This window comes from Ceratotherium simum, chromosome 10, assembly GCF_057802395.1.
Source record: "Ceratotherium simum simum isolate JZ-2026a chromosome 10, ASM5780239v1, whole genome shotgun sequence".
NCBI classification, from domain to species: domain Eukaryota; kingdom Metazoa; phylum Chordata; class Mammalia; order Perissodactyla; family Rhinocerotidae; genus Ceratotherium; species Ceratotherium simum.
In genome coordinates this window covers 74,522,026-74,546,837 of record NC_141909.1, presented here as the reverse complement: position 1 = coordinate 74,546,837, position 24,812 = coordinate 74,522,026, and the positions used below count along the sequence as shown (strand labels likewise).

The 24,812-nt window shown below is 41.0% G+C and overlaps 1 protein-coding gene across 3 annotated transcripts in view; it reads left to right on the top strand.

Moving 5' to 3' along the window:
• Positions 1–24,812, top strand: part of MTUS2 (microtubule associated scaffold protein 2) — a 578,912-nt gene that overhangs the window by 462,578 nt on the left and 91,522 nt on the right. The window lies entirely within an intron of this gene.

The window sequence follows — 24,812 nt, the reverse complement described above, 5'->3', positions numbered from 1 at the left end:
TTTAAATAAAGAGAAACAACTGGAGGGAACAAAGAGTAAGGAATCATGAGGCCCAAATTATTTGTAAGGTCAGAGGTGTATGAAACGGTCAAGGGTAGCTTATGAGTCAAATCAGCTGATGTGATGGACAAACAAGGATTTGTAAGATGCATTTGCGTTAAGCCTGAAAAGATGTTTGGGGTATTGGCTAGGAAGAGAGCCACTGCAGATGGTCCTACCACATTACTTCTGAGAACTTCCTGATGAGCTGTTTATATTTACAGTTGGCTTCAGGCTCAGTAGAACCCCAAAGGGGCTCTGGTTACAGCTGGATGTTCACAATACAAGCGCTACCGCCTTCTCCAGCCTTTTGCTGCGGTGGCTGTGGGACAGGAAATCTACTGCAGTAAGGTACAGTGTGTAGCGCACAGAAGGAGCGTTAAGTTAGGGAGGTCTAATTCCTCACTCTAGATAGCTTCAGGAGAAATATCTCAGAATGGGCGTGCCCTTGAGAAGTTTAGGGAGTCTTCTTCACATTCTTGATATTTTTTTTTTCTTTTTTAAAAAATTTATTTTTTTCAGTTTTTTGTTGTGGTAAAAAATAATACAATAAATAAATAAATGATATAAATCTAAAACAAAATTTACCGTTTTAACTATGTTTTTAGGTGTACAATTCAGCTGCATTAACGAGGTTTATTAAGTACATTCATATTGTTGTGCAACCTTCACCACTGTCTATTTCCAGAACTTTTTCATCTTCCCCAACTGAAATTTTGTCCCCATTAAACACTAAATTTTCCCTCCCCTGTGCCCCTGGCAACCATTCTACTTTCTGTCCCTATAAATTTGACTACTCCAGGTACCTCATATGAGAGGAATCACATAGTATTTGTCTTTTTGTGTCTGGCTTATTTCACTCAGCATGATGCCCTCCAGGTCCATCCATGTTGCATCACGTGCATTCTTGGTCTCTGAGATCTGTGCGGAGTGCGAGAAAAGCAAAGCTGAATCCCAATACCACAGGGACACCAGCTGAGATGACAGTCCTCAACACCTCCCGTGTCTTCTCTAGACTACCCTGTCCCTGGGGAAATTAGCACTAATGTTTTTTTAAGTTAGGTGTATTGAGGAATTCTTTACATATATAGTGTAAAATTTACCCTTTTTGGTGTAAATTTATATGAATTTTGAGGCACTGATGTTTTAAAATGTTCCTAGCTTAGCAACTGATAGAACCGATCAAAGTGCATATGTAAAGTTCCAAGAGTAGTCAAATTCATAGATATAGAGGTAGAATGGTGGTTGCCAGGGGCTGAGGGGACAGGGAATGGAGAGTTAGTGTTTAATGGGGACAGAGTTTCAGTTTGGGAAGATGAAAAAGCCCTGGAGATGGATGGTGGTGGTTGTACCACAGTGTGACTGTACTTAATGCTACTGAATAGTACACTTGAAAATAGTTTTAAGGGCTAGCCCGTGGCATAGTGGTTAAGTTCAGCACGCTCCACTCCGGCAGCCCAGGTTCGTGGGTTCAGATCCCGGGTGCAGGTCTGCACCACCCGCCAAGCCATACTGTGGCAGCATCCCACATACAAAGTAGAAGAAGACTGGCACAGATGTTAGTTCAGGGCTAATCTCCCTCAAGCAAAAAAAAAAAAAAAAAAGAAAAAGAGGAAGATTGGCAACAGATGTTATCTCAGAGCAAATCTTCCTCACCAAAAACAAAAAAAGAAAAATATTTATAAGTGTATCATCTGTATCATCTGTGCAATGATATCTGATACTTGGGAATCAAGAATGGTTTCAATCAAAAGAAGAAAAGAAAACCATTCCTTTTCACGAGCTGAACTAGAGAAATCCATCCATACGACAGAGTCCCAGAATCCTCAAGAAGGCAGAATGCCTCAAGGAGGCATAGCTGCACCCACTTCTTCCCAGGGCCAGCCGTAAGCACAGCAGTGAAGAAGGCGGAGTAATGAGTTGGTAGTCAGCCAAAACTTCCAATTATCTTTATTATTATATTGATATATTGTAGTTTCTACTGATTCTTAAGGTTGCCCAGAACACTGGTTGGCAAAGTTCAACCTGGAGAATAGCACAGAGTCCAAAGGCCACAGCCCTTTGTTTTTGCTTTTCACCGTGGAGTGACCTTGAGCAAATCTTATTGCCCAGTCTCCTGGATACCAAGTGAAACTATCAACTCTGAAAACTTTTACATTAGCTTCCTCTCCCAAAACAGACACTCACCCACCCTGTAACTTCCTAATCAATACCAGTGGGCCAGCCATTCTCCCTGTCAGCTCTGCTCAGAATCTCGGTGACATGTGAAGTTCTTCCCTCCTTGGCCTGTAGCCAACCAGTTACCAAAACCCAGGGGCTTCCTGAGGTGAAGACCACAGTTACTGGATAACACTGAAGACAGAACACAGGATGTGTTCCCATTAATTTTGTGCATAAGGTCAGTAGCTTGGTGAGCACGTGTAGCTGCACAATAAATCCTTCCTGAATTTAATTTCACTAAAAAAGTAGAACTGTATCAAGCACTGTGACAGTCGCAATCTTAATTCCTAACATTATGTTTTTAAATGTATGTTACAAATTGTATGACTCTTTGTAATAATTCTTTTCATGCCATTAATTCATTCAACAAATATTATTGAATGCCTAGTATATACCAGGCACTATTCTAGGCTCTGGAGATCCAAGGTAGAGTTCCTGTCCTCAAGACCTTATATTCTAGTGGGGAAGACATAAACATATGCACAGTATAATGTAGTTTTATATGACATAATTTTGTATAATTATGAATGCTATGAAGACAATAAAGCCAAGGCAATGGCATAAGGAGTATCTGGGGGTGGGGTGGGCTACTTTGTGGTAATCAGGGAAGGCTCATCTGAAGAGATGACTTGAATGAAGAGAAGAGGCCAGCCTTGTGAAAATGTGGAGGGAAGAATGTTCCAGCCAGAGGGAACGCAGGTCCTAAGACAGTAATGGTTTTGATATGTTTGAGAAACAGCAAGAAGGTGTGGCTGGAATGCCAGGAATAAGAAGGAAATAGAAGGAAATAAAGCCCAAGAGTTAGGCAAGACTCAGATCATCTGTCAAATGGCTTATTTGCTGTGGTAAGTACCACTGGAAGGTTTCAATGTGGATAGTGCATGACCTGATTGACATGTTTAAAAAGACCATCCTTGCTGCTCTGTGGAGAATGGGTGGATGCAGGAGGTCAGTTTGGAGGCCATGGACATAACCCAGGTGAGAAGTCTGCTGGTTTGGACCAGGGTGATGATGGAGGAGGTGGTGAAAGGCTGGGGTATATTTTGAAGGTGGAGCAAACACAGTTGGTGGACTAGATTGTGGGGCGGCAGTGAAGGGAAAGAGAGGAATCGGAGATGCCCCCTTGGTTCTTGGTCTGGATGGTGAGTGAATTGTGGTGCTATTAACTGAGGTGAGGAGAACTGGGGACGGTGTCAGTTGAGAAGGTGAGGTCTCCTCACTCTAAGGGTACATATAGAGTCACAGCTGAGTTTTGCTTTATTAAGAAAATTCATAGCAATTATTCATGGCAAGGCCAGGATTATTAATCAGGATGCCAGAAATCCTGAACTGCAACTTAACAAACCCTTCTGAGGATGCTACTTGTTTTGCTTAAGTGGCTGTTTCAAGAAGACAAGAACATAACTCTTTTTATCAAAATTCATTAATATATTCATTATGTAGGGGGAACATTGGCATGTCGTGCTTTCAAAATATGATATCTTTTGGATCTTTTTAAAATTGTTGCCCTGCAACATTTATCAGCAGTACACTGAGACAAGGAGAAAAAACTCCTTGTCTCTCTCTCATGCTGTCAGGTTTGAAATGAAATAAATAACACCAGCCAGGACTCCTACACTGAGACAGTTTTGGGGTCTTGCTTTATAAGCTTCCTGAAACTAACCACAGTTGTTTGTGGACTAACAAACTTACATTTTTGTGTGGGTGTGCTCAGCTGTGGTTAGGATGTTATCAGTCACCCACCAGGGGCAGAACACTGCCAGACATGATGAGACGACTTTTGAAAAGAGTAGTCACGTGGTTTGCATCATCTAGAAGCTTATAATCCAAAGAAGGAAAGAGTGTCACCTCTAAGACACTCAAAAACACGAACACAGGGAACATATGATCAATAGGTGATAACTCCTGGTGTATGTTTCAATTCGCTGGCATTTAAATCTATATAGATAAATGCTGTATTGAAAAAATCCCAGAGCCACTATTATCTTAGCCTAGAATAGTGCCTGGTATATTGTAGATGTTCGATAATATTTGTTGAATGAATTAATGGCATGAAAAGAATTATTGCAAAGTGTCATATAATTTGTAATACATTTTAAAATGTAATGTTGGGGATTAAAATTGTGACTATCACAGTGCTTGAAACCGATCTACTTTTTTAATGAAATCAAATTCAGGAAGGGTTTATTGTATAGCTTCCATCATGCCTGCATGGAATCCAACTCAGCCGCGTTCTTAGAAGATAGTATGGTTTGGAGGGCTTGCAGTGCCTCTGGTCAGAAGCATTTTCTCCAAATAGGTATACTGCATGTCTGCAATTTTCCAAAATCAAACAGTCTAGGCAGATGATAAGCCAGTGACTAGGAGTACAACGAGGTTTATGTCTGTGTTCAGCTCACTGTGGGTCAGCCCTCACCCAGGCCCGTGGGGCAGCCTCTGTCAGGGACCTACATCCATTTGGGATACTTGAGGCCAATCACATGTAACCGTGGCTTATTTTCATCCCTATAATCCTTGGCCATCAAATAAAAGCCAGCCCTCCTCTCTCACCTGTGACTACCTCGTCCCTTTTATGAACGTGTCTTAGGTTGAGTTCCCTAGATGCAGGGTCTGAGACAGGGATCTCAGAGCACATGAAAATTGGGGAGTTGTGCTCCAAGAAAACCCATAAGGGAGTAAGGGAAGCTGGGTAGGGAAACGGCAGGGCGGCTGGGACTACAGCCAAGACCAACTACAGAACTCTTGCCACGTCACCTGATAAACAGGCCGTAGCAGTATTCCCAGGTGAGGAATATGCTGCCGCCAAAATGCAAAGCAGCCAAGCAAGGGTTAGATTTCCTTCCTAGTGTTGGGAGCACAGAGTACAGGAATTTCCCCTTTGGAGGAAATTTTCTGCCTTGCCCCGGACCGCTGGACTCCTGAAAACTTTATCAATGTATTGGGCCCCTGTATCTTTGAAGAGTTTATCACTTACCTTCTGGAGCACATGTATCTTACCAAAACCTTCACTGTATTTGCCATTTTTTGCCCATGTAGCTAGATTAACATGATTTCGTCAATGTAGTGGACCTGTGTGATGTTCCTCAAATGTTCAGATGGCCTAAGTCCTTTCAGACTTTGTTGTGCCAGAGAGCAGAAGAATTAACGTAGCTCCAGGTCAAGGTTTTGATGTGTAATGTTGTTCATCCTGTGTGTGGTTAACTGTTTTTGACCCTCCATTTTAATTAGTATGGCGAGTGCATTTGTCAGTTTAATAGCCATGTACCACACTCCAGAGTCTGTGTTCATCAGCTCTAGTAAATATTGCCACATCAGGCACGTCAAGCCTACTGTTTGGTTAGGTTTGTGGTGGAGCAGTGTCTTTCACCATGATCCATCTGGTTTTTTTCAGGGGCCAGATTGGTGAATTAAATGGGAATATGATAAGAACCACCAGCCTTGCATCCTTCAAGTCTTTAACAGTGGCACTAACCTCTGCCGTTCTTTTGGGATACAAGAGTGTTTGTAATTTACTGTCTTATCTGGGGTGGGAGAGGACAATGTCATGGACTGCTGCTTTGACTTTCTTATTACAATAGTTCTTACTCCACAGGTGAAGGAACCAATGTGAAGGTTCTGCCAATTGCTAAGTATGTCCCTTCTGATCATACATTTAGGAACTAAGGGAATAATCACTGAGGTCCATGGACTCTGTGGGTCCACTTTGCTTTGAACTTGGGCCCGGACTCCATTTATTACCTGACTCACATGCTCCTCCTCTAATAGGGGGTGCATGGTAGTGCACAGTACCAGGACACTGGGTATCAGTGTCCACTATGGCCCTGTATCCAACATCCCTCAGAAGGTCTGGGTATTTCCCCTTTTACAATATACACTTAGCCAAGTCAAAGCCATTGGTTCCTTTGGTAAAGGAGTGCGGGAATCACTATTGCATACACTTGTTGTGGTGTTTCAGGGTCTTGGGGATCTAGCCTCTCCTTTGGTAGATGGGTTTTGTGTCTGAGAACTGACTCAGGTCTGGAAACTAGAGAAGGCATCTTGACTTTCTGTTGGAATGGCTTACCTCAATTGGCTCATCCATTCCTGATTTGTTTTGGTTATATGTGTTAAGCAGTACCCCTGCTGGATGCCCATATATATTGCCTCTAGGACACCGTGTTTTCTTCCAACGATCCCTGCAGATCAGTCCATCATACTGTCACCCCAGTCTGGCTGGTGCTTATGTGCTGTCACATGGCCTGAGGCATTCTGGGATCCTCTTATTCCCATTGTTACTGAAAAGTCTTGTTTTATAACAGCATCTTGTGCTATCAGCCAGGGCTTACAGAGGAGAGCCTCAGCTGAGCTTCTGAGTGACGCGGTGTAACCCTCATCACCTTAGTAAAAGGAGTATCCTCAGGCCCTCATGAGGAATGTAGTCAGCCAGGTGGGTCTCCCAATCTTATATAAAAGATCCATTCTAGCATGTCCACTGACCGACTCTTTTGTTCTCTTCCTCTTTAGTCTGCCATGGAAATTTTGGCATCCCTAGTTCTTTTATTGTGGGCCACCACTTTTTCCAAGCTTCTATGAACCAGTAGCATATCATAATCATACCCCAAATCCTGTCTCATGTAAAGTGCCCCATTTTAACAACCTCACACTTATCCAGCTTTATATTCTGCTCTTCCCCTTGATCCAGTACCCTTGGGATCCACTCCCAGGCATATCCTCTCATTCCTGCCGGAAAGGTTAGCCAGTTCCTGCAGGTCCTTGGCTTTTAATCTCTCTCCTCCCTTAGCAGGCCCAGCAGTTTCTGCTGGGTCATGCCAAGATTTGACCCTAGTTTTGGTCTGGTTGCTAACAGGGGAGGTAGGGGCAGATCCTCAGGAGGACATGTGTGGTCTGTAAGGCACTGCTTCATTTGAGAAGGGGTGGAAGTTGTACTACTCCCTAACGAAGATTGGTAATCACTTCTGCAGGTCATAGGGTTTAGGGAACTATGAGCATTGTTAGCACCAGATATCCTCATCCTGAGTCTCAAGGTCCCAATCTTTTCCTCTCTGGGACTTGACGATAGTGTAGGAGACTTGCCAGAGCTGAGAATCTTCCTTCTCTGAAAGGACATGCCTGCTCCTCTTAGACTGGGTCCTGAGCCTGGTTGATGGAGATGAGGAATTCTTTATATGCTGCCAAGGAGGCCCTCTGGCATTCATACTTTGCTTTGATTGATGTTTGATTGCCCTGATCTGTCATTTCTCTTCAAAGCATCAGTGCTTCTCAGCAGTAGCCACCCAGTTCCATAGTCCTTAAAATTCCTGTTTCCCTTCGTACCTCACAAATGCTGGAGACAGTGCACAAGCCACTGTATCCCTTTCCATATGTACTCTATCCCAGTTCACCACGTGTGCTGTAGTCTTCCAGGAACCATTGCTACTTACCCCATCATTGCCAGTGGCTGGTGGATGATTCAGCTCCAGAATCCATCCTTGGCGTCTGCTTCCCAGGGCTGCTTCTGGGACCACCTGCCTTCTGTCCGGATCCCCAAAGCAGAACTGAGACAGAGGTTTGGGTGGCTGTGATTTATTGAGGGAGTGTTCTTCAGGAAAAACCCATTAGGGAAACAGGGCAAGAAAAGGGAAGCAGCTGAGCAAGGGTGTGGTCTCAGTGACATCTTGTCATGGCCTGATCCACAGTGAGCCTCTGGAACATAAATCACCCCACAGAGTTGTCCAGTCCAGAGGTTAAAGAGCTTTAATACTCCCACATCAGGCGGTTACTGGTACTTCTGGGGGTGGGAGTGTTACCTCCCACGCAGCTCTGAGCAGGGTGACCCCTCCCAGCCAATGACCTTTCTTCTCTAAAGAACATCACAGGCATCAGCACTTACAGCAACTGGGGATGAGCATGCCAGTGAGTTAAGGGATCGGAGCAAGGCACCAGAGTGTCTACTACAGACTCATTCTCTCACTGTTAACTCTCCACTCTTCCCACTAATGACTGCATTCCATTTTAAACAAACTCTCCTGCTTATCAACCTTGTTCAAAGGTGTTCTCTCCACTTCCTTTCCTTAACTAATGCTCCTAACCGTGCACATACCAACTATTCATTGTGCTTCCATCTAAACCTCAAAGTTCATCCTATTTTGAGTCTATGTCTGCCCTCTAGCCCTCCTTGCCAGGATCAGCTACCAACTTCTCAGATGCTCTCATGACCACCCCATCTAGCCCCTCTTATTAAAGACCTGCAAGCAGGCTCCCCCTCTTCTCTACCCCAACTCCTCCTGTAATCACTGTAGGCTTCACTAGGTTGACAACCCAACCAACAACTTAACAACTGAATCTCTAATTCCTGGACCTTCTTAACTCCAGATACCTTTACAACTGCATTTCAACTACCCACTCCATGAATTACGTCCTGGATTCTATCTTAAGCGGAACTGCTCTACAATACAAACACTAAACTGTCATAACTTACTCTGACCAGTCTCCTTTCTTTGCCCACCTCTCATCTCTTATTCCTGCTACACCTCTTCTTCAACGCTCCAGATCTCCTTCCAGTTCCTTGGGCCCTCTTGTTTCTTCCACTATGTCAGGGCCCTTTTGTCTCCATTCTCTCCCTAGCCAGGACGACTTGGCTACTAATAGCAGCATTGGCAATGCCTGGGAACTTTTGGAAATGTACAGTCTCAAGCCGCATCCCAGACCCACTGAATCAGAATCTGCACTTTGACAAGATCCCCAGATGATTTGTATGCACGTTAAATCTGAAGAGCACTTCTTTAAACTACCCTACCTGTGGATTCCCTAACTCTCTGTTCTTCTGCCAGACCATCAAGCAGAACTCCAGTCATATGTGGACCCTGCAACGCGGACACTCGCAGTCGTGAGCCGTTACTGGTCTGTGCCTCCAGCCTCCGTTGAGCTCTCAGAGCTGTTGTTTATCAAGCCTTTCTTTGTTTTGTCGTCTCCTCCAGTTTCTCTCAACAACTCTTCCAAATGCTTACCATTTCCTTCATGCCCTGACTCAAACCCCTAATTCTCTGAATAAATTAAACTAGCTTTGGTTAAAATGTATTAGAGTAAAATCATCATATTTGCTCATGGTTTAAGTCTCTTTGAACATAATTATTATATTTTGTTAATACGAATTGACACATTTTTCCAAGAATGAAAGAGAATTGTGAAACAATTAGAAATGAGAAAGAAAAACAATTGTGAAACAAATAGAACAAAAACCATCTGTTGATCTTGGTATTATATATACACATCTTCTATTACTTACCATACTTCTCTGTGTGTTAGATATGTCTTATAACTTTAAAATGAAATTTAAAGATCATGCTAGTGTAAAGGAAAATTTAAAAGTTTCCCCTGATAATTTGTGACAACTGGCCAGCCCACGTGCCTCTCATTATGCCATTGGCCTTATCTGAAAGCTGCAAGGCAAGAATTTAAATTTGAAATGACCTTGGGTCTGAATAAAAGCAAAATCTCCCAAGAGAAGTACATTCTCAAATCAGGCCTCAAAGAATTCCCGCATCTAGAGTTCCAAAAAAAGGAGCACACATTTTTTAAAAAATCACAAAACACATCCAAAAAAGTCTCATGTTAGAGTCAGCAGAAACAACAAAAAACAGAACCACATACAAAAGACTTTTTACATTAAAATGGTCATAAGCAACAGTGTTCAAAAAAAGTATGTATAATATGTGGTCTTAGAAAAGAAGGAATCCAAAATGTGATTCAAAGTCTATCAAAAATTATCAAAGAACCAAGTAGAAATTGTCAAACTTGAAAATATAATAATTGAAATTTGAAACTTAGTAGGAGAGTTCAACTACAGAATGGATAATTCATGAACTGAAGATTTGAAGAAATTACACTGAATGTAGCCCAAAAAGACAAAGAAATGGAAAATATCAAAGAGGTTAACAGACATAGAGGACTGAATGAAATAGACCAACATATGTAATGAGATTTCCAGAAAGAAAGAATGGAGAGAATTGGGAGAGGCATTGTGAAAAATGACGACAACTAAGAATTTTTCAGAATTAACAAATGACATGGATCCTCAGACTTAAAAAGAACAATGAACCAAGGTAAATAAAAAGAAATTCATGCCTAAATACAGTGTGGTGTAATTGCAGAACACAAAAAACAAACAGAAGATTTTTATAACAATCATAGAAAAAAAGAATATCTACAAAAGGAGCAACAGACTGAGAACGAACTCCTTAGCAACAACAATGAAGCAGAGGACAGTGGGATGAAAAGGTACTGGGAAAAAATAACAGTCAGTCTTTTATAGTACTCCCAGTGAAACTATCTTTCAAAAATGTGGGGAAAATAAAGACATTTTTAGACAAAGATTGAAAGATTTACCCATCTACAGACTCTCATTAAAGGAACTTTCAAATGATGAAAATGAGAAAAATAATCTCAGAAAGGAGGTCTGAAATGGAAAAAGGAATGTTGTGTCTGAAAATGGATGTGCATATAAGCAGTCAGCACTCATGAAGTCTGAATGAAGCACACCCGTAAAACAGTGGGAGGCAATGAAGAAGCAATAAAGATGTGGACTTTGCTGTTGGAGAACTTAAGAATCGGTTGAGACTTTGAGAACATCTCTAAGCAGCACAGAAATGATGAAATGATAAAGAGAAGATCATGTGATGTTATTACTGTGACATTTGTTCCACAAATTGAAAAGACCTAATATCTAATCAGAGATAGATAATCAGACAATAATCTATCCTGGAATCTGAAATCTGTCCTTTTTTCTTTCGTGGACTGAATAGAAGTTCATAGGATGGCCTTTTGTCAGCAGTAGCCAGGGTTAAGGCTAAAATGTCATCATTAGTTATTCATTCAGGGTGTTTAGCAAACCCTCTCCCCAGGAAATAATATGCTTGGTAGTCCGGGGGTACACATGGTGCTTTGGCAGGTTGGGCACAAATATACTTTTTAAAAATTTCAAATCTTATGCTCTTTGCTATTCTTCAAAAGGCATAGGGCATGTCCACATCCTCTGCTCGTCTTTTTTCCCTTCGGTTGTTTGTCTTTTGCATATTGATTTATGATAAACTATATATTAGAGATGTTAGAATTTTGTCTGTCATATGAGTTGCATATATTTTCCTCAATCAATAGATTTCTGTTTACTTGGTTATGCTGTCCTTCAACACATTATAAGATTTTTGCTTTTTATGTAGTCAAATCGATGCCTCTTCTCTTTATGTCTTATGGGTTTGATTTTATCCTTAGGAAGACTCTCCTTCCCCAAGAGTATAATGATATTCTTGTATATTTGTCTCTGATACCTTGATAGTTTTAATTGTAATGTTTAGATTTTAAATCAATATGAAATTTATTTTGGTCCATGATGTGAGGTAGAGGGTTCATCTTTTTGGTTTTCCACATAAGCAGCCTGTTGTCTCAACACCACTCCGTCATTTCCCATAGATTTGAAATGACACCTTTATTACACTATTGAATTTCAAAACATACATGGTTCTGTTTCTGGCTCTCTTTTTGTTCCATAGTCACTTCTCTATGTCTGTGCCAGGACCATGCTGTTTTAATTACTGTAGTTTTATAATAAAATTATATAGATAACAAGCATTTTTCTCCTCACCACTATTATCTTTGAAAATTTTTCATGGCTATTCTTATGCATTTTCTCTCCCAGTTGAATTGTTAAAAAATGTGTCAGATTTGAAAAAAAAAGTTCATTGGGATTTAAATTTTAATTGCATTGGATTTATAAATTCATTTGAAGAGAATTAACATCCTGACAATATTGGGTCATTTAATTAGGAACAAGAAATAGTATTATCTCATTTTTTCAGGACTTAAGTAATATATGTGTGTGTGTGTGAAAATATCCATGCTTTTTTTGTGTTGGTTCTGCACATTTCTGAATATGAAATCTATGCATGGATTTGTTTCTCCTTTCAACTTTCTGCCTACAACTACCTATATAAGAGAGTCACCTATGATACTTGAGTGCCTTTTTCTTGTGTCACTATGCTTGGTACCCAAACCCCACCACCCTGGCCCCAACAAATATGACCAGCAGCTGAGGCACGAGCTCTACCCAGTGGCATGTTCTGTACTGAAGAGTGCCTGCTGGAACCAATCAGAGCCTCTCTCTTAGGGACTTTGTTCTTGAGATATAGTGATAGAGTCAGCAGATGGTAGTAGAGTCAGAAGCTGGAAAAGAGAAAGTGCTAAGAAAAAGCCAAGAAGCAGTACATGTCACGAGTAAGCATAAAACCTGAGATAGAGAAAAGAGTATAGAGACAATAGTGGGTAGCGCTGCAGAAAAACAAATAGAAAATGTAGAAAAAGCTGAATCATGCATATGGCAGAGTTGCAGGAGTGGGAAGCAAGGCCCACCTGTTACTGAGGGATGATAAGACCACTCAGGCAACCTCTTGAGTAATTCAGATTATCAAGCCGTCCAGAGCTGCTTCATCACCATAGCTTCCCGTTCTCTACGAAGGTCTTCTGTGATACTGTTTTTCACTTCTCTGTATTTCTTTCCAATAAATGCTTATAAACTTAAACCTGAACTTTGGGAGGGAGGGAAGGCATTAGATGCATGTCCTCAGCCCACCATCTTGAGTGAAAAACCTACCTCTCCCTTTTAGCAGAAAACCTTGCCTTCTACTTCATTGTGACGAATAAGACTATTGAGCATGATCTCCCTCAATTTCTCACACCCCTGCTCCCCTACAAAATTGTATACATCTCTATTAACCCTCACTTGTGTCTCCCCAGTCCCAGAGGATAGATAGCCCCTTCCTCCAATCCAATTAAGTATCTTCCCCCCTCCTCTTGGCCCCATACATACATGCTTGTACTCTTGATCAGAATCCCTGGCCACTACTTTTGGGGCCCTGCTCCACTACTCACCCTCTCACACTTATCTCTTTAGCTTCTCCTCCCTTCCTGACTCCTTCTCACCCTATAAACATTGTCATCTCCCTAAAATTCAGCTCCCGTCTCTCCACATCCCCCTCTCTATCATCTCACCTTTCTGCTCTTTTACCTGTTGTAACAGCTTCTACTCCAACTTCCCCATGGGTCTGGCTTTCACCACGACCATCCCCAACGATGTCCTAATTGCCAGTGCTGCAGGATATTTTTCAATCTCTATCTTCTTGAATCTCTTTTTGATCATTTTGGTCACACCTTAATTCTGGAAATGCTACTTCCTTAGCTTATGATATTGCATTCTTTTGATTTTCCTTCCATTTCTGACCATTTCTTTTTTCTCTCTCTCTTTTTAAACTGGTTCTTTCTCAACCCATCCCAGGACAGTAATCCTGTCCTGGTTACTACATGGATGCTAAAGGCTCTCCAAACTCTATCTCTGAACATCCCAATTTGTACATCCAACTTCCTGCTTGTTGTCTCCACCCAGTTACCAGGAACATCCATGCAACAGATCCCAAATAGTGCTCATTGGTTTCCTGCCATACCTTCTCCTAATGTTGGTTACTCTGTTTCATTTTGGTACCACAATCACATAAACTAGGAAACTGGTAACCTTCTGTGATGGTTAATTTTATACATCAACTTGACTGGGCCATGAAGTGCCAAGATATTTGCTCAAACATTATTCTGTTATATATGTGAGGATGTTTCTAGATGAGATTAACATTTGAAATGGTAGACTGAATAAAGCAGATTGCTCTCTCCAATGTGGGTGGGCCTCACCCAATCAGTTGAAGTCCTGACTAGAACAAAAAGGCAGAATAAGACAGAATTCCTTCTGCCTGACTGCCTTCAAGCTGGGACATTGGTTTCTTCCTTCCTTGAGACTTGATCAAAAACATAGGCTCCTCCTGGGTTTCAAACAAGTCAACTTTCAGACTAGAACTACACCACCGGCCTTCCTGGTTCTCAGACCTTCAGACACAGATTGCAACTGCACCATCAGCTCTCATGGTTCTCCAACCTGAAGACAGCTGATCCCAGAATTTCTCAGCCTCTGTAATTGCATTAGCTAATTCCTCATAATAAATCTCTCTCTCTCTCTTTCTATATATATGTATATACACATACACACACACACACACACACATACACACACACACCGATATGTAACAGTGTATATGTATGTATATACATATTTATACTATACATACATATTATATAATGTATGTAACAGTGTATATGCATATATATAGGATATAGAATATGTATATATCATATATCCTATTGGTTCTTTTTCTCTGGAGAACTCAGACTAATACACCCTCCTTGCCTTATTCCTCTCCAATTTTTTTCTCATAAATCTGTATCCATACATCTGTATTTATCTTTCAAGGACATTCCATCTGTACTCTGTCAACTGTCTCAAGTCTTCATTGCTTCACGGAGGGAGCTATCTGAAATGCCAATCTGACCATGCCTCTTCTCTATTAAAACCTTCCAGCAGCTCTCCAGAGTCACAGGCTGAACAAATAAAGGGCAAGCTCCTTGATTTGAGATTCAAGGCCGTTATTAGTCCCCTGCCTGGCTCCCTAGCATCATTTCTCTCCACAGAGATACTATTTTAATGCTGACCTTAGAGCCACAGGAGGCTTTCGTGGCTTATTTTCCCCAGACTGAGGACACATAGCTGGTAGATTCAATTCTGTGCTAACACCTGAGTCGACCCCATGCCACATCAGCCTTCCTGAACCACATTTAGAGTTGAAACTTAGATTATGAACAGAATGAGGAATGGATAAAGGTTGGGTAGAGAAAATATGTGCTTGATCCTTGTCCCTTTAGGGCTTATCCTCATGACAAAACAGAATAGGCAAGGCAAAACAGCTGGTCAATCACCAAAAAGAAGATAGACTCAAAGTAGTGTTTTAAGTTAAACTTGTAATGAGCAGGAAAGCCGGGTTTCCTTCTGCCTTCCTGAAAGTGCATTCTCTTGAAATTCTTACTTAACTCCAACAGAGAGGTCATTGGAAGCATGCTTAGTAATGACAAGTTCTTTTTTTTTTTTTTTAGATTTTCGGTATACTTATTAAGCCTCAAGAAGCTTTTCTTATTGTTCACCATTTCTATACTGATTGTGAAACTAAAGGGTTCCTGATCTTTCTTTAGACACTGATCAATAAATATTCAATTGCTTTCCATATTTCCAGGAAAAGAAAATAATCCAGCATATATTCAATGAGAGAATAAAATTGCCTGTTTTTCTTGCGCTAGGGAGTAATTTAGTGTTCTTGGGAAATTTGTGACTAATTAATTTCATTTGAATAATCAGCACTTATAATCATGTTAAGTAGCTATGGCTTAAGCATTTTGATTTGCTTCTTAAATAATTTTACCAGAACCTATACTAATTTTTTCAGCTTTAAATTATATTGACAGCCTGTTCTTGACTTCTTTATTATCCAAATATGAGGGCTTTTAGAAAGTTTATTAGCATCACAGTTTTTAAAATAAAAATGTCAAGTTCAATACTGTTTCTCATTTATCATAACAGAAACCGAAATTAAATAGTGCAGCCCACCCGAAAACTTTAGCTTCTGAAGTTCTGTATTGTAATCCTGCAGAGTGTAAGTGACTTATAAACACTTTCAGAAAAGACTCGGCATAATCAGTAGTGAGACAGCAGAATCACCACCCACTGCAGGTTTGCCCTGCTGGTGGAGACTGTCTTGCTACCAGTGAGGTGCAGCACTGGCAAACACTGTTCTTCCACATGTCAAATACTCCTAACATGCAGAAAAGTATAAAGGATTATATAATGACAACCATGTACTAGTTATCTAAGTTTAATAAACCTTAACATCTTGCCATATTTTCTTTAGACATTTTATTTCAAAAATAAAATTTTTCAGATAAAGGGGAAGCCCCCTATGTACTGCTCTATGGTCTTATGACTATCCCTTCCAAGAGGAAACCTACCCTGCATTAGTTATCTATTGTTGCATAACAAATTACCACAAAACATAGCAGCTTAAAACCATAGACATTTATTGCCTCACACAGTTTCTGAGGGTCAGGTATCCAGGAGAGACTTAGCTAGTAGAAGCTGGTGTTTCTGGCTCAGACTCTCTCACCAGGTTCCTGTCAAGCTGTTGTCTGAAACTGCAGTCATCTCAAGGTTAGACTGGGGCTGAGGATCCTCCCCCAGCCTCACTCGCATGTTGGCAGACCTTGGGTCCTCGCTGGCTGCAGGCTTCAGTCCGCACCACATGGGCCTTTCCCTAAGGCTGCTGACAGCATGGCAACTTGCTTCTCCCCCACAGCAGCAGATCAGACAGGTTGAAAATTGGCTGCTAAAGATGGAAGCCAGAGCCAAATTATAACCTAATTTGGAAGTAATATACCATCATTTCTGCCATATACTACTGATGACACAGACCAACCTTAAGACAGTTTGGGACAGGACTATACAATGGGGTGAATACCAGAAGGTGGGAATTATTGGGGGCCATCTTGAAGGCTAGTTACTGCAACTTCCAAGAATATTTTTACAGGAGTGACATCAGCATCGTGGCGGAGAGAGTTGCTCCCTTTGTCTCTCTCCTCTGAGTTACAACCAGTAGGACATTCATAGACCAACAAAGGATTCTCTGCATAGCACACCAGAACACCTGAGAGATCCATACATCCAAACATCTGAAATTGGGAGGACTGGACCTGGTGGAGGCGTTGGAACCGGGGGAGCAGCAGCAGCAGCTGCTGAGACCAGAGGCTCCAGGAACTGAGGCAGCCCATGCTCCTGCAGGTGCCAGGAACTGCTGCGGCACCCACAACCAGAGGCTCCAGGAACCACAGCAGTACCTGCTACCCAGTCCCCTGTCCGCCCTCAGCAGCAGCACCTCCAACCCAGCCCTCCCAGCAGCAGGCACAGCATCCAAGACCCTGGTGCCCTGGCAGCAGCAGCAGCGCCTGTGACCTGAGGTTTCATGAACCACACCAGTGCCCAAGACCAGAGACTCCTGAAACTGCAGTGACACCTGCAACCCAGGTACCCCTTCCATCATGGCAGCGATGGTCATACCCCTGACCCCAGCCCACTCAGCAGTGGTAATGACACCTGCAAACTCTGAACCCCCAGCAATGGCAGTGCCAGCACCCCCAGAAAACCCAAGTGCAGCAGCACAAGTGGCGCACGTGGCAGCAGCACCCAAGGTCATGGAGAGCCTGGTAATAGCAACAGCAGCACCCACGACCCCAGTCTCCCCACCAGCTGAAGCAGTGCCCACAACTCTGGATCCCCCTCCCACAGCAGTGGCACCTGCAGACCCAACAAACCCAGACATGGTGGTGGAGGTGCCCATGACCCTGGCTCCTGCCCTCACCGCATTGGGGTTTTTTTGACTCAGGGGACCCTGAAAGCAGCAGAGGTTTTTGCAAGCCTGGTGACCCCAGTGACAATACCTGTGACTGCAGTGACACTATAAGCAGCAAGGCGCCAGCAACCTCAGAGGCACAAGCAGCACAACAAGGGCACTGATGACCTCTGACAGAGGCAGTGGAGGGTGGAAGGCACAGACTCTCAAATACAACCAGAAGCAGCTCAGATCAAACTAAACAAAGCCTTACCAAAATAAGAAAGGTTTTTTCAACTACAGATGTGCAGCAGAGGAACAACTCATTGAGCACTATGAAAAACTATGGTAATATAGTAACACAAAAAGAAAAATGACAACTCTCCAGAAACTAAACTTGAAGTCACAGAAGATTGCAATCTAACTGATAAAGAGTTCAGAATGGCTATCATAAAGAAACTCAACCAGCTACAAGAAAACTCAGACAGGCAGTTCAGTGAGCTCAAGAATAAAATTAATGAACAGGAGCACTTCACCAAAGTGATTGAAACTCTGAAAAGGAACCAAACATAAATTCTGGAGCTGAAGAACTCAATAAATGAGGTGAAGAATAAAGTAGAAAGCATTGAAAATAGAGCACACCATATGGAAGAGAGAATTAGCTAGCTCAAAGACAGAAATCTAGAAATGATTCAGGTGAAAGAGGAGAGATAACTCAGATTTTTTTTTAAATGGAGAAATTCTACAAGAAATGTCCAACTCAATTAGGAAAAGCCGCATAAGGATAATTGGTATCCCAGAAGGAGAAGAGATGGAGAAGGGAGCAGAAAATGTATATAAAGAAATAACAGTTGAGAATTTCTGAAACATGGGAAAGGAACTGCATATACAAGTACATGAAGCTAATAGAACACCTAATTACCTCATTGCAAAAAAGGCCATCTCTAAGGCATATTATATTAAAACTGTCTAAAGTCAGTGACAAAAAAAGACTATTAAGGGCAGCCAGAGAGAAAAAAACAATAACCTACATAGGAACCTTCATTGGCTATCAGCAGATTTCTCAGCAAAACTCTACATGCCAAGGGAGAGTGGAATGATGTATTCAAAATATTAAAGATAGCAACTGTCAGCCAACAATACTCTATCCAGCAAAGTTATCTTTCAAAATATGAAGGAGAAATAAAGGCTTTCTCAAACAAACAAAAGCTGAAGGAGTTCATTGCCATTAGACCTGCCTTACAAGAACTCTTGAAAAGAGCTCTCTGACCTGAAATGAAAAGGCAAAGGTATACAAAGCTTTATCAAGGTGACAAATAGACAAATAGAATCAGATTAACTCTATGTTAGAATAGGTTAGCAAACAATTATAACATAAAGGTTAAAAGGAGAGAAAGCATTAAAAATAACTATAACCAGGAGAGTGACGTCAGCATCATGGCAGAGTGAGCTCTTCCCTTAGACTCTCCCTCCTAAGATACAGTGAAAAGAACATTCATAGACCAGCAGAAGACATTCACACAACACAAAAGACATCTGAGAGACCCATGCAGCCATACTTCTGAAGGTGGAGGTGCTGGACCCCCCAGAGGAAGTGGAAGGAGGTAAGGGAATCTCCTCTCCCCCCGACAATGGCAGCGACCCAGGGTGTAGGACTGCATGTGGCTCTGAGAGGAGAGGGGGGAGGGGTGGTGCTGCTCAGGAATACCTTTGCTCTCCAAGTTTCCTCACAGCTTGTGGGAAAGCCCACACAGAGATGACTAAGCTATTGCAGGGGTATCTTCATCAAGCCAGCACCCCAGGAGAGCAGAGTGCAAGGGCAGAACGAGAACACCTCTGGGACCACACGGGGAAGAAAGCGCCCCTCTCCCAACCTGGTGCTCCAGCTCAGCTGGGCAGCGAGAGCACCCACACATATGAGAGAAAAGCAGCAGCTGTGAGTGAGTGAGCCAGGGTCACGGTGGGCTCAGAATACACAGCTCTTGACTCTCACCCAGTGGCAGCAGGTGGAATCTGCAACCAGATATTATCACTATGTGGAGGAACAAATCAATGCCACCAAACAGTATGAAAAAATATATTAATACTCCAGACCAGCAGGAAAATGACAAGCATCCAGAAGTCAATCCTGAAGGCACAGAAATTTATAATCTAAATGACAGAGAATTCAAAATAGCTATAATAAAAAAACTAAACGAGTTTCAAGAAAATACAGATAGAAGCTTAATGAGATCAGGAACTTCTTCACAAAAAAGACTGAAACTATAAAGAAAAACCAATCAGAAATGTTGAAGATGAAAAACACAATGGATGAGATAAAGAAAAATCTGGACTCCCTGAATAACAGAGCTGATATTATGGAGGAGAGACTCAGCAGTCTGGAGGACAGAAATATAGAAATGCTTCAGATAGAGGAGGAGAGAGAACCAAGACTAAAAAGAAATGAAGAAATTCTCTGAGAAGTATCTGACTCAATTAGGAAATGCAACATAAGGATTGTAGGTATTCCAGAGAGAGAAGAGGAGAATGGAGCAGAAAGCTTGTTCAAAGAACTAACAGCTGAGAACTTCCCAAGCCTGGGAAAGGAGCTGGAAATATGAGTGAAAGAAGCTAATAGAGCTCCTAACTAAATCAATGTAAAAAGACCTACAAGACATATAGCAGTAAAGGTGGCAAAAGTCAGTGACAAAGAAAAAATATTAAGGGCAGCCAAGCAGAAAGAAATAATTTACAAAGGAACCCCTATCAGGCTTTCAGTGGATTTCTCAGCAGAAACCTTACAGGCTAGGAGAGAATGGAATGATATATTCAAAATTCTGAAAGATAAAAACTTTCAGCCAAGAATACTCTTTCCAGTGAAAATACGTTTCAGATGTGATGGAGAAACGAAAACTTTCCCAGATAAACAAAAGCTAAGGGAGTCATCACCACAAGGCCGACCCTACAAGAAATGCTCAAGAAGGCCCTCATACCTGAAAAAAAAGAAAGGGGCCACAAAGCCTTGAGCAAGGAGATAAATAGGTAGACCAAATCAGAAAATTGCAACTCTCTATCAGAACAGGTTAGCAAACAGTTATAACATTAAAAATAAAGAGAAGGAAAACATCAAAAATAAATATAATCTCATCATGTTAACCACAAACTCAACACAAGATGGAATAAGTTGTGACAATAATAACTTAGAAGGGGAAGAGGAGAGGGATGGAATTGGCTTAGTCTAAGGAAATTAGAAGCTATCAGAAAATGGATGATTTCATCTATGAGATTTTTTATACAAACCTCATGGTAACCACTAAACAAATAATAATAACAGAGACACAAATGGTAAATAAAGAGAAAACTAAGAAAACCATCATAGAGAACTACCAAACTGAATTAGTAGTCCAAAATACACAGGACAAGAAACAAGGGAAATGCAGAAGAACCAGAAAATGAGCAATAAAATGGCAGCATTAAGCCCTCATATGTCAATAATCACTCTAAATGTAAATGTATTGAATTCTCCAATCAAAAGACACAGAGTGGCAGGACTGGCCCAGGGGCATAGGGGTAAGTTTGCACGCTCTACTTCAGTGGCCCAGGCTTCACAGGTTTGAATCTCAGGTGCAGACCAATGCAGCACTCATCAAACCATGCTGTGGCAGCATCCCACATACAAAAATAGAGGAAGATGGGCACAGATGTTAGCTCAGAGCCAATCTTCCTCAGCAAAAAGATGAAGATTGTCAACAGATGTTAGCTCAGGGCCAATCTCCCTCACACACACAAAAAAAAAAAACACAGAGTGGCAAGATGGATCAAAAAACAAGACCCAACAATATGCTGCCTCCAGGAAACACATCTCAGCTCTAAAGACAAACACAGGCTCAGAGTGCAAGGATGGAAAATGATACTCCAAGCTAATGGCAAACAAAAGAAAGCAGGTGTTGCCATATTTATATCGGACAAAGTATACTTCAAGACAAAACAGGTAAGGAGAGACAAAGAGGGCCAGCACATAATGATACAAGGGACACTCCACCAAGAAGACATAACATTTATAAATATACATGCACCCAACACAGGAGCACCAGAGTACATAAAGCAACTATTAACAAAACTAAAAGGAGATATTTGCAACAACATAATAATAGTAGGGGTCCTTAACAACCCACTTACATCAGTGGATAGATCATCCGGACAGAAAGTCAACAAGGAAATAGTGAATATAAATGAAAAACTAGACCAGATGGACTTAATAGATATATAGAACCCTCCATCCAAAAACAACAGAATATGCGTTCTTCCCAACTGCACGTGGAACATTTGCAAGGATAGACCGTATGTTGGGAAACAAGGCAAGCCTCAGTAAATTTATGAAGATTAAGGGTCTGGCCTGGTAGCACAAGTGGTTAAATGTGTGCACTCTGCTGCAGCAGCCCGGGGTTCGCTGGTTCGGATCCTGGGTGCACACTGACGCACTGCTTGGCAAGCCATGCTGTGGCGGCATCCCATATAAGGTGGTGGAAGATGGGCATGGATGTTAGCCCACAGCCAGTCTTCCTCAGCAAAAAGAGGAGGATTGGCAGATGTTAGCTCAGGGCCATTCTTCCCCACAAAAAAAAAAAAGAAAAGAAGATTGAAATCACATCAAGCACCTTTTCCGACCGTAAGGCTATGCAACTGGAAATCAGTTATAGGAAACAAGCTGGGAAAGTCACAAATATATGGAGACTAAACAACATGCTACTGAACAACCAATGGATTATTGAAGAAATTAAAGGAGAAATCAAAAAATATCTGGAGACAAATGAGAATGAAAATACACCATGCCAACTCATATGGGATGCAGCAAAAGCAGTCCTAAGAGGGAAATTCATAGCAATACAGGCCCACCCTAACAAACAAGAAAAATCTTAAATAAGCAATCTTAAACTACGCCTAACAGAATTATAAGAAGAAGAACAAACAAAGCCCATAAGAAGGGAAATAATAAAAATTAGAGCAGAAATAAATGAAATTGAAACAACAACAACAAAAAAAAAAAAAAAATGGTAGAAAGGATCAATGAAACAAAGAGCTGGTTCTTTGAGAAGATAAACCAAATTGACAAACCCTTAGCCAGACTCAATAATAAACAAAGACAGAAGGCTCAAATAAATAAAATTAGAAATGAAAGAGGAGAAATTACAATGGATACACAGAAATACAAAGGATTATAAGAGAATACTATGAAAAACTATATGCCAACAAACTGGACAATCTAGAAGTAATGGATAAATTCTTAGATTCATACAACCTCCCAGAACTGAACCAAGAAGACATAGAGAATCTGAATAGACCAATCATAAGTAAAGAGATGGAAACAGTAATCAAAAACCTCCAAAAAGTAAAAGTCCAGGACCAGATGGCTTCTCTGGAGAATTCTACCAAACATTCAAAAAAGATGTAATACCTATCCTTCTGAAACTATTCCCCCAAATTGAGAAAGACAGAACACTTGCTAACACATTCTACAAAGCCAACATCACCCTGATACCAAAGCCAGACAAGGACAATACAAAGAAGGAAAATTAGACACCAATATCCTGATGAACATAGATGCAAAAATCCTCAACAGAGTATTGGCAAATCAAATATAGCAATACATTAAAAAGATCATACACTATGATCAAGTGGGGTTTATTCCAGGGACACAGGGATGGTTTGACATCCACAGATCAATCAATGTGATACACCACATTAACAGAACGAGGAATAAAAATCACACAGTCATCTCAATAGACACAGAGAAAGCATTTGACAAGATCCAACATCCATTTATGATAAAAACTCTCAATAAAATGGGTATAGAAGGAAAGTACCTCAACATAATAAAGGCCATATATGACAAACCCACAGCCAACATCATACTGAATGGGGAAAAACTGAAAGGCATACCTCTGAGAACAGGAACAAGACAAGTGTGCCCACTTTCGCCACTCTTATTCAACATAGTACTGGAGGTTGTGACCAGAGCAATTAGGCAAGAAAAAGGAATAAAAGGAATCCAAATAAGCAATGAAGAAGTGAAACTCCTGCTGTTTGTGGATGACATGATTTTATATATAGAAAACCCTAAAGAATCCATTGGAAAACTATCATAACTAATCAACAACTACGGCAATGTTGCAGGGTACAAAATCAACTTAAAAAATAAGTTGCATTGCTATACTCTAATAATGAACTAGCAGAAAGAGAAATCAAGAATACAATCCCATTTATACTCGCAACAAAAAGAAGAAAATACCTAGGAATAAATTTAACCAAGGAGGTGAAAGACCTATACACTGAAAACTATAAGACATTATTGAAAGAAATCGATAATGACATAAAGAAATGGAAAGATATTCCATGCACATGGATTGGAAGAATAAACATAGTTAAAATGTCCATACTACCTAAAGCAATTTACAGATTCAATGCAATCCCAATCAGAATCCCAACGATGTTCTTCACAGAAATGGAACAAAGTATCCTAAAATTCATATGGGGCAAGAAAAGACCCTGAATAGCTAAAGCAATCTTGAGACAAAGAACACAGCTGGAGCCATCACAATCCTTGACTTCAAAATATACTACCAAGCTATAGTAATCAAAACAGCATGGTACTGGTACAAAAACAGGCATACAGATCAATGGAAGAGACTTGAAAGCCCAGAAATAACAGCACACATCTACAGACAGCTAATCTTCAACAAAGAAGCTAAGAACATACAATGGAGAAAGGCAAGTCTCTTCTGGTGTTGGGAAAATTGGACAGCCATATGTAAAAGAATGAAAGTAGACCATTATCTTTTGCCATACACAAAAATTAACTCAAAATGGATCAAAGACTTGAAGGTAAGAACTGAAACCATAAAACTACTAGAAGAAAATACAGGCAGTACAGTGTTTGACATCGGTTTTAGAAGGATCTTTTCGAATACCATGTCTACTCAGACAAGGGAAACAAGAGAAAAAAACAAGTGAGACTACATCAGACTAAAGAGTTTCTGCAAGGCAAAGGAAACCATGAACAAAACGAAAAGACAACTAACCAACTGGGAGAAAATATTTGCAAATCATGTATTCAACAAGGGGTTAATCTCCAAAATATATAAAGAACTTACACAACTGAACAAGAAAAAAACAAACAACCTGATCAAAAAATGGGCAGAGGATATGAACAGGTATTTTTCCAAAGAAGATATACAGATGGCCAATAGGCACATGAAAAGGTGTTCAACATCACTAATCATCAGAGAAATGGAAATCAAA